Source organism: Megalops cyprinoides, chromosome 1 (assembly GCF_013368585.1).
Source record: "Megalops cyprinoides isolate fMegCyp1 chromosome 1, fMegCyp1.pri, whole genome shotgun sequence".
NCBI classification, from domain to species: domain Eukaryota; kingdom Metazoa; phylum Chordata; class Actinopteri; order Elopiformes; family Megalopidae; genus Megalops; species Megalops cyprinoides.
The window spans coordinates 69,780,760-69,792,934 of record NC_050583.1 but is presented as its reverse complement, the minus strand read 5'-3'; positions in this window follow the sequence as shown (position 1 = coordinate 69,792,934).

The window sequence follows — 12,175 nt, the reverse complement described above, 5'->3', positions numbered from 1 at the left end:
TGCTGAGCTTCTCAGAGACAGAGGCTGCAGCCACAACAGCGATGGCCACAACATCTGCTCAAATGGGCCCTTGGTGGGCTGGCGTGGCTGATGGCCCTAACACATGTGCTGACCAGACCACCAGGTCAGAAAGGGCCTCTTTGTGTGTCTGGACCTGGATAACCAAGTGCTGCTTCATTAAAGATGGTGTTTGTCTGGTGTGAGATCACAGTCAGAGAGAATTTGGAGCCTTATAGAATGCACATATATTAGGGATGTATCATGTCCGGATGTATGACAAGAGTGCAAGAGGTATAAACTGAGGTGTTGACCACTGTTGCATGCAGCTGGGTGTAATTAATTATTGAAACTACTGGGACTGAAATAATTGTATATTGTATGGTCATCCTCAGAACAGATGGTATTAGGAGACCGGTTATAGGCTTTTATAAATGGGAAATAGTTGCAAAGCTGGGAGCGTATAATCTGAGCCACAATATTAATTTTAAACACAGATAACTGTTACCACTACCAGTTGGAAGCTAATAGATAAGTAATTGACCATTCGTATAAACTTCCATATTCAGAATGTACACCAGGCGATATGCGTTAAATGAATTAAAATCTACATAACACTTTTTTAAATGATTTTCACTGACATCCACAATTGCATTTATGCTAGCTAGTTAAAAATACACTGTGTTCCCTCAACACTTAAAGTATCATTTATCTGTGCATCGTACTTTGGTGCTGTCAACAAAAGGTGTAAGATATTATTATAACTCCCTCAAATTATTGCTACAGCATATGTAGCTGTAATATTTTGGTCAACAAAAAGTAGATTAAACACTACATTACTGGTCATATCCAATTATTTTCAGATCATTAACATTTATGAAAAATAATCTGCATGTCGAACTTCTCCTAAAAACAAACATGAATACTTAAGATAACTAAGTCTGTGCAGGGAAAACTCCACCTTCACTACCCTGGTAGAGAGCAAATGCACAATATCAGTCAAGGCAAATAAAATACGTATTGGTAGAGCATCAAAGGCCAATTCCTTATTGCTAAGTCTAAAAAAAATTAGATTGTGCTTGCCTGGGTGCTGTTTAAAATATTGTTTGAAATCTGGCTTTGTGTAGGCCCTACTCGCTAGTTAGCTAATTGGGTGGGTTTCAGTAAAGGCCTATATGAAATTAAGAATTTAAATATAATGCAAGTGAAGTGGCTTACTATTAACTAGTCTGATGCACATATAGTCAGGTTGTAGTACTGTGTATGTTAAAACTGAATTCAAAGCCAATCAGATGCAAAACAGTATTATACATAATTTGGGTACAGAGGATAAACAAGTAAAATTTCAAGTTTCAAAGACTGGAGGGACAATAAGTCACTGAAGACAATTGAAAAAGCTTCATTTTGAGGCATATACATTAAAACTTGTTGTTCCCAGACATTTCTTTTTTCATCACATTTCTCACTGCAGTTCATAAGCCTCAAAATACTTCCTACTTTGCTCAGCACTGTCTTGAAAATTTTTACACCTCTTTGAACTTTGACCCTTGAGCACCAAATGGGACAGAATAAATGTGTAAAGGTTAAGTTATATAAAGATTCAGACTGTTCTCTTGCTGAAAATAAGTGCAATGGACTACATAGTAAAAGGGATTTAGCTTTCCACAGATTGATCAAATAAATGCATTCCCCATTGAGGCAATCCAAAACATTGTCATGGGAACTCAACATACCATACCATTCACTAAGTCCTGCTGCATTGTACTGCATTTCTTTGAAAAAAAAATCTGTATGCTGCCTGTCGATGATATATCACATGTTATTTCAATATAATACGGGTTTACTGGCATTATTTTTGCTCTTTCTGATCAAAGATTAACCAAGCACAAGAAAGAAAAGAAAATCCACCTTTGATAGAACAACCTTTGGCCTGTTTCTCTGAGTCTCTCTCTCCCTCTCTTTTTCTCTGTATGTCACACAGCAGGTGAGGTACAGACAGCTGCCCATGTGAGGGATTGTATATGTGTGTGTGTGTGTGTGTGTGTGTGTGTGTGTGTGTGTGTGTGTGTGTGTGTGTGTGTGTGTGTGTGTGTGTGTGTGTGTGTGTGTGAATTCAGGTGATCTCATTTGGCTGTGAGTTTGGGTCTCTCCCCCCACTTCAGTGGAGAACAAAGAGACTGCGTTCAAACTCTGCAGAATTCAAATGTGAGGGTCTGTAACGTGAGCCGCAACTGGAACACCTCTGGGGTCATAGGCAAATACTGACCATTCAAACAGGAAGAAGAGCTGTAGGCCAATTGCGGTACTCACCCGCCCCTCTCCATGTCCTCAATGGCAGATCAGACACCTGCTGCTGCAGTTGGAGGCCAGAGATCTATCCAGACATGTCCCACAGGCCCCATCTTTCTCATTGAGCCCAAGTAATTCCACAATGCAGTTTGAATGTAGCATACAAAATAAATTTGATGACTTTCTGTGCTTTACAAACTGTATATCATTTTGTTAAACTGGTAAATACTGGAATTACAAAAGCATGTATTACTTGATTGCATCTACAAATTTTTGTCTGTGGGTCCAAAGAGCTATAGCATATTTTAATGTATCTCGGGTTTGTTGTTTGCTGAATGATCACATGGCAGTTACAGGAAATCGTGATTCAACTTTCATAATGTTCCAACCTTTTTTATTCTTTCTTAGCAGAAGAAGTCTTTAGTTTTCATCAATCTGTTAGTCATCATGAACTACTTGGGTGGAGCCTTTGGGCCATCACTAATATGTGGACCGCATTTTCATAAGCATAGTAAACGCTTCAAGGGCAATCTGTCTTATCATAGTGCACTCACTGACTCTCTTTGCACGACTTTTTTTCCCCCAAATCACTTCATCACTGATATTCATAACAGTCTATCTTGTTGAGCCAAGAATTTATATAAAAGCTTACTGCTCACTGATACCACAAAATCCAACCTGAAAATTCAAAATAAATCCGTTGCTTCATTGCGTCAGAAAAAATTATTACTCTAAAAAAAAAAAAAGTAAAGCATTTCGGTTAATGTTGAAGCTCGAACTGTAGCCTACAAGCCGACAAGACTTGAACATCTTCGGTCACAGCCTAGCGATCAGATGATGACTTGAGATTAAACGATACAAGATGACCTTTCGTCTTCCCTGCCGAAATCTATCGTCTCAAGCCTCCAGTGTTCTCCTCACAATAATTCAGCAATGCGAATTACATGATTACGCTATGAACAGCAGACTCGTTTATTCTCAGATGGAGTCTTGCTACCTCAACATGGCAAGCCTCTGTGCTCTCTGATCAAACTTTCCCATGTGTGAAAAAGAATTTAAGTTACTCCATGTTTCTGCCTCAGAGTATTGCTTCAGATTGATGCTGTTCAAAGGCAAACAAATAGTTATCAAATAAAAATGAATAAACCGACGGTTCTTTTAATATCGTGGCCTGACAAATATATTGTGTATATTTAAACGTAGCTGACAAACTAAAATTACGATTTTTCCAGTATTGAAATAAATTCGGTAAGCACACATTGAGTACTTTCTCATAATCTTAAAGTTGTTGATTGTATAATAATTCCATGGCACGATTAAATTGCAGGAGACGCAAATGAGGATCACGAACTGAAATCTGATCTGCTATTTTCAAGGAGAGGGCTCCCTCTTATGTTCAGAAAATTAACTGCTGGTATGGAAACAAACACTTTACTTAGGCTACTTAAACTGCATTAACATCTCTCTATGTTTTCTAAATAGTTGGTTCTCCAGTCCACAGTGAACGGATTCTGATTTCATAACTTCTCCAAAAGGCTAGGTAGCTATATTGGTTTTAGAAATCATGACAGTTGTGGTTTTCATTGTGTGTGATCTGGATCAGAATATAGTCGTACTTTTAGATTGAAACGTTTTTTTTCTCTTACATCCCCCGGAGACAGGCTTTATTGATTCTTCCATGAATGTATGAATCCTTTAACGCAAAATGTTTCCACTTCGATTTTGCAACTAAAATCTGAGAACGCAGAACTTGAATTCCGATTGAACATGTTTGAAGTTTTGTTCCATGTTTTTCAGCAGTCACCAGGAAGGTACACCTAATAACACAATAGTGAATCAGAGGGGTTGTAACGTTTAGAAATCTAAAAAACATATTACACTCTTCATCCAGACCCCAATCCACATATATTACTGTAAATTTCATATAAGGCCTACATATTATGAAACTGCATGGGATATGAGGGGTTTTACGCTATATTCTAGAGAATAATGCTATAACTTAAATGCCAATTATCCATTTATTTTATAATATATAACGGATATTTCACATTTAAAATAAAAGTTTCCCGGAAGCACAGTCGTATCTGGAGAATGTCATTTAGTGCCTGTTCTCTTGATGATGATACTGATGTAGTGGAAGACGGACGGATCGGGTTTCCCTTCCCTGTAACTGAAGAAGAGGACTTTCTGCTGAATCATTCTCGAAGCGCTGGACAACAGGTGCGGACAGACCAGGACCGGCTGCCTATCGCTCTGGATTCACTGCTGCGCACAGTTAAGGGCTAGACTGTTGTGGGCAGGACAATTAGGTAAGTGGGATAACTGAGTGGAAAGGATTCATTTGAAAATAGTAGTTCACAAGAATGTTTAAAACGTGCGGGGTGGTTGTATTATGCACTACATGAAGTGTGCAGTGTTTGAAACAGCTAGAGTAACTTGATAAACGACGGGTACATGGTAAACGGAATGCACACCGCGCTTCTCTGCTGTACACCTGTCTTTCATGCCACCTTGGGGGGGGGTTCCATAAAATCAGTACCACAGCGGCCTCATGTGTACAAAGTTGAAATTGCAGATGAACTATCATACGGAACAAAACAGCGTATGTGTTACTTCTTTATTGTTTCCGTTACCATCTGCAGTAAAGCAAGAAAAGAAAATGCATCGCTATCCAGACGGTACGTTTATAAGAGAACGGCCATATTGGATGCAGTCTGGCTTCTGAATTTGGTGCAATATCTACACTAGTCTCAGTTGAATGGCCTGTTTACGCTGTTTGAAAATTAACTATTTAAAATAGTTGAGTGCACATGTAGCTTTTGAAATTATTCTGACCTTTTCACCTCAGTTAAGAGAACACTCCAACTGAAATATTCCACATGCAGTGCAAATCAAAACGCACTCCAAATATTTCAATCATCCAATTATTTTCTCTCAGATGCTGACTATTCAAAAAATAAAAGAAATTGGAGAGAAATGAGATTTTTATAGAAATGGTGCCACATTTCTTCTCATGGGAATACCACTAGTATCCAGTTCCTGGTTTTCATATTCCACTCTGTGGCATATGCAACCCCAGAGAAGGCGTGGAAGGCCTCATGGGGTCTGAATATTCAGGTTGCCTTTCAGTTCTCTCCTTTCTGTCTACATTCTTCTTAATGTGTTTGACCACTACCCTCCGAAATCATCTTGTCCTACTTGTGCCCTCAGCAGTCCAGCTTTGGGATTGTTTTTTTTTTTTTCCTTTTTTTTTTTTTTTCAAGTTCTAGATTTAGTTTTTCTCATTTAAGTGAATCTAATCGATCTCAATGAACTGTTTTGGCTACCTGTGGACAGTGCCAACTTTGCCCAGTTTGAACAGTGGAGTCAACACTAATCCACCTTGTTCTTAAGCAGGTGTCAGGATGGCGGGACCAGGTGTGGCACTGAGATTACATGAGTTTAAAGAAAGTGCTTCACCCAGTAATACTGCATTCCCATCCAGGTAAATTGGCTGATTGTCACGCAGCGTATATGTGCAGATCTGGCACTAAATTAACAGCTCAATGGGCCGATCTGACAAGCTTAGTTGACAGCAGAATGTACTATATAGTTTGGTCACGTCACTGTTTTCACATGAAAATTACAGTAAAATCAAAATTTTGTTCTGGATTATGAATGTGGGCATTATTATTTCTGTTCTGACCTGTGTTGCAGTTTATTGTTGATGCTCAAGGTTCTCTAGTTAGAGCTTATCATTTGCACTGACAACGCACACAGTGGGCTAACACAGGTGCTCAACACAGTGTAGTGTTGAGCACCTGTGTTAGCTGTACAGATCAAGATTTTACAGACTACAACACATGTTCACACTAACCTCCATTCCAAACCGCTTAGTTGCTTGGCTGCATTAACACTCGATCTCAATGGCAGAGTTACTCGGCATGGGAGGGATACACACGGTCTGTATCCTGGACAGGTGGGACGAGTCTACATAACCCCTTCAAGGAACCACAGGTGAATTCAATTCCTATAAATGGTTCTGAACTTGTTAGATTTGTGATTAGGTCAGGGGTGTCCAAACCTCTCCTGGAGGGCCACTTGTCCTGCATGTTTTAGATCGCTCCCTGCTCCAACACCGCTGATTCAAATGATCAATTTGTTACGAACTCCTGAAGCTACTGAATAACAAACTGATCATTTGAATCAGCTGTGTTGGAGCAGGGAGAGATCTAAAACATGCAGGACAAGTGGCCCTCCAGGAGAGATTTGGACACCCCTGGATTAGGTGCTGATACATATTCACCTTAAGCGGTAACACCAAACACAGAAACAAATATTTGAAATGAATCAGCATTCAACAAAGGAGTATTTATATTGCAATAAATTCAAATTATTGTCCTTTTTATTTGAATAGGTTCATGTTTATGCTGTTGAATGGGCAAGTGCTCGTCCAAGATGTAATGAATGAAATTTTGTGGAAATAGCTTTGGACACGGTACACACAGTAAATGTTGAGGTACTTACAAAGTCAAAGGTCAAAATGATCTTACCCTGAGCTGGCACATGTGATAAAATTGTTTTTTGCAAAGTTCCGTGCTTCACCACCAATGACCTGACATTTTTACTTGTCAAGCATAATTGCCCATGATGCTGTACTTGTATAGAGTGAAGCACGCATCTGATGGACACGATTCACGCACTGAGCAAGAAGAGGGTGAGGATGACACCCCGTGGGGCTTTGACCTACAGACCTTGCAAATGCTCCATCTGTCACGACAAACCAGCAGGACTCCTTTTGGACTTATCCATGTCAGCACACACCAAGAGCAGTTTGGCTTGCAGTCCCACCTCTACTGTAGGTACAGCACTTGTAGATTATTCTTAGACCACGCCCCAGTTTGTATTTAAGTAGTACAATGCATTTGTGCAGGCAGTGATTGGAGCATGGTAACCTACAGCTGTGTGGTCAGAATGTAACAGAGCTGGCCGATGCTCTGCACATAAATTAGCAGAAGGAGTAAAACTTTACAAAAAACACAATAATTTCTTTTTTAAAACCCACTCACAAACACAGGAGAACCAGTCTACAACCTCCAGCACAGCAAAATGGCAATCTGACCTCCCTCTGGCCACACACCTGTATTTAATCAGTCTAAGCAGGTGTGACCAATTAACTGGGTCTCAAAGACAAAGACATAATTAACAAAACAATTAAACAATCATTAAATCAAGACAAACATGAAACCTGTCCCAGCTCTAACTGATTGATTTGAAGTGCTTATTTTACAAGATGGAATATAGACAATGAGGATCCTCAATTTAACCAATTAAACAATTAACATTAAACATTTAACCTGTTGGGGGTAAGGTGAAGGGCTACTCATTCACACAGAGATACACATTTCTGGTCTCAATGGGTTGACTTTTGGGGAAACAACAACACACTAAGGGACCACAGTACTACATCCATCTGACTGACCCTTCTCTAGGAAATAATAATATTCAGGGGTAAAAATAGTCCCTTTGCTTTTAGTTTTGCAGTAGGCTTCCTAAAACAGAATTTTTCTGTTCTGGGGTGTCAGAACAGCTTTATCATAAACAGTCACCAGGAGGAATATGCAGCTTTCGTTCGACCAACTTACAGCTAACTTTATGTTTTTATATAACATATATAACACACAAGAGCAAATTCGTCCCATAAAGTTAATGTAAAAGCTGTTTGTTGATACAACATGCATTTCTTTGACTGGTTAATCCTAGCCCAATCAGTCTGTGATGTGCGCACACATTTACATGTATGTCAGTGATAAGGGAAACAGCATTTTCTTTTGTTTTGTGTTCTTCGCTACTGTAGCTGCCGATAACAGCAAGTTCACACTGGCCTCTCACCCTGGACCTCTGAAGCAGTACCACAAGCTGCCTCCGCTCTGGAAGGAAACTGCAGAGGGGCATTTGTGTGAATGAACAAGGATTAACTCACAGCTTTAGTCATGACCTTCTACCATTGTCTTCTCAATGAATTCAAATGGAAAGAATTAAATTAAATTGTTTCAAATGTCCTGATGTGCTGCAGCCCTTGAGTGATGCATAATCAAACAATCAAGAGCTCCTGAAAGATCACTGCTTCTCAATGAGATTTTCCACATATGAATCGCACAGTATATAGAAAATGTGCTGGAAAATGTACCATTCATTTTCCTTTCAGTTTTCAAGGTTTGTAGACAGAAATATTGCAGTCGTCATTGTCTGATGGACTGATCATAGTAAACAATTATCATTTGCTTGAATACTTATTCCTGCGTAGTTGTTGTTATGAGGTTCTCACTCAACATATCAGAACACACACAATTTCCAGGTTTCACACCTTTTTATTGGCTGGACATTGATTTAGATGATCAGACCCCCATTTATCAGACAGAACAAAACTGTCCCACTGGTTATAAAGAGTAAGATGAACTGTAAAATCCCTAGCAGGTAAACATGCAAATGTCCCCATTATCTCCATGCCACTCTCCACCCAGGCAGGGGAACTCCACAATACTACACAGCAGCAGAGGGACCGATAGGAGGCCCAGATGCATCTCTGTACATACATACAGACATATGTTCATACATGTCTTTAACAGAGCAGCAATGCAATATTGCAGATTAATTTAGAAATATTTGTGCAAATATGCAATTGTTGGGGAAAAAACATAGAACATTCAAAAAACGGGTTGCACAGATGAAAGTGAACTCAAAGTCATTCAGAAACATTCAGAAAGTCTCATCAGTTAGTTAGGCACCATTATGTGTCTTCCACAGTAAAGCTCCACACCAGGTCTCAGGTTTTCATTCTCTGCATTGACCTTTTAGACTACATAAAACTGTTTGACTGGCCTTGCGAAGAGAAGTTCTGTAAGTCTCACACAGAAGATAAAATGACACAATATGCTTTTCTTACAGAAGTCTTTCTCTCAAGTATTCACTGTTTTCTCTGATATGGCAAATATTAATTCCAAGAGACCAAAGTCATGAAAATGAGATGTCACAATTGTGACCAAACCTGGTTTACACCGGCACCAAAATCAAGGCTTAATCCCAAACAAGAGGTCCTCAGGAATCGAGGCCCATGTTCACTCTCTCCCGCAATATGTTGTGCTCTTTAATTTGAGTGACAAATTTTGAGCGAGCACTACATTCTGATGTTAATTTAAGCACCTGCCAAAGTGCCTGGCAGTGCCTGAGAGCACCGGTATGGTTACACATTGGACAGTAAGACCAGAAACATGCTCAGCGGCTTAGGAACAGGATTAAGTGGACAGTGATGCAATCAAGCAACTGAGACATCTAAAGCATAGGTACCTACATTCCATGGTCTGAAATGAATCACAGGGCATGAGACTATTTTAAAATATGTGAAACGGGAGGAAATATGACAGAATTCCCTACAAGCTGAGCAATTAAAGGATTGCTGTTGATTAACTGGTTGTGTAACACAGCAACATTCACTTATGTCCCTTTGTGTCTGGCACTTTAGTAAGTACTGGCAAAAACATGTCACCTCACTGCTCACAGGAGGATCCAAAAGGGATTACAGTAAATCAATCCACTTCACTCTCACTATGATGACTGCCATAGAAAAAAAGAGTTGCTAGCGTGACCTTCCCTGACAATCAAACATTTGCATTAGTTGGGCCACCTCATTTGAACTTTCAGCATTTGTGTGTTATGAAATGTGATGATGTGAAAATCTCAAACCAGTATGCTTATCTCTATGTTTGGCATTTGAATACAGCAGAAAAGGAACATTCACAAAACACTGGACCTACCATGTAATTCTATAGCTGTTACACATACCTATAGACAGTGCTTATGACCAGAGTAGCACCTTTAAAGCGATAGCCATCCTTCACCTGTTTTTCATAATTAACTATTAACGATCTGATTCCAATGACTTAAATGTGTTTCACTCTGCATCACCACAGAACAATTGTGAACTTTACATTAAATCATGTTAACTATAACAAAGACTGGTGGCAAGTTTTTAACTTAAAAACCATTGACTAAAAGGATTTAGTTTGAAGTGCACAAAACTAATGCTGCCACATATGCAATTGGGTAAGAATAAGTCAGCTGCTAATGGAAGAACCTTATTTAAATTGGCATGCTTGCTTATTATGAAATTATGAACTATCAAAAACATGTTTGGGACACTTATCAGATAAAAGTTCTCTGCCATCTCTTTTCTTATATCTTGCTCACCAGTGACCATGGGCTGTGCATGTTAAGATGGGTATACCATGCTTGACAGTCGATTGAGATGCTTCAGTGGTATAAGTTGGTCAGGATGTGTCTACCATCTTATACTGTCACTGATGGCTGACGGCCATTCTACCCGCAAGATCGAGAATGACTATGCATGGGAGACCCTGCAGTGACCACAGACAATTGCTGACCACCGAAGATTTTGATCCACGGTTGGGTGTACGTATCCCTAGCTTAAGTTACAAGCCAGCCAGAATGAAGGGGTGTAAGAAGAGAATTTCAACAGGTGGGTGAGCATCACATATAACAAACACAGAGGACTAAGGATTCAGCAATCGTCACAAATAAGAGGCCTTAAGCCCCAAATGAATTGTGGGTTACTTTGGGTTGGAATAAAAATCAGATGCAAAGATGCTCCGTGACAAATGGCAAGAAGCAAATCCATCTATGTCTACAGTATGCAGGTGGCAAGCAGATCTGACCGCTGAAGGTGGTACTGCGTAATGCAGTGTACTTCATCAACCCGCACCATCATTTGGCGTTCGTACACAGGTAAAGAATAATGCAAAATGCTGCTGCTGCTTCTTTTATGTGGAAATGGCTGAATTAGTGTGTCCTGTTCCATCAAGTGACACCAAATGCACAATCTGTTATACAATTAAACTTTAACAAAAGTTTTATGCAGTTTTTGGAAGTTGTCCTATGTGCTGCCCAAAAAGGTTAAACGAGCTATAGAGAGCCAAGAGAATCTACAGTGGAAAGGGTATCCTATAGACCAAAAGGGCATTGAATTGAATTGATTTGGGGATTAGGTACAATCACTCATTGTGCTCAATGAATCATTATTTGATAGAACAACCTTCTCCTTAGAGGTTTTGGGCAGCTCTAGGGCTGAAGAGTACTACTGTAACCAATAACATGCCCTTATGGAAAAATGTTATAGATATTAATATATGAAATTCACCTTAAAACATAGCCCTCCATATTTATATGTATCCCTGATTAAAGTGAAGGAAAAGCAATGTCACATAAGTTGTGAATATTATTCAAGAACGCATATTCATTCACATCTTTACATACTCTTAAATTAAAAAAAAAATCTACACCAACCAGTCTCCTTTCTGGAAGTTAAATGGAAGCTTCTAGAACTACACAAGGCCTCCAAAGGTTTCCATTTAATATGGGGTATTAATAAATATGGGGTACATTGTATAATTACCCTTGCCTCTTTATATCGTGTCTGTATATGAATTAAAATATTGGAAGATGAATTCTGCAATATATGCTTAAAATTACATATATGAAAGTGACAATTAAATTGATATTTTTGTAAAAGAAAAATTTCTTGTATTTTAGTTCTCGTATTTCTTTACAAGGACAGTCAGTGTGAATGGCCTAGGGTTTTCCTTTTTTCAATCACCATTATATTTCACAATAGACAAATGACTGCAGAATGCAATGTGTTGAAACTGTTTTTCTGATTTGTGTTTCCAAAAAGGTTACTGGCAACAAGCAATAGGACTACTCATTCTCCTAACACCATTAAATGCACCCCTAATGTTACCATAAAGTCTGGTTTAATAAGAGACATTCAGAACAAACAATTGAATAAGACCTTAAAATATGCAAGTTAGTGCATCACAATGTTTGGTGTTTGGTT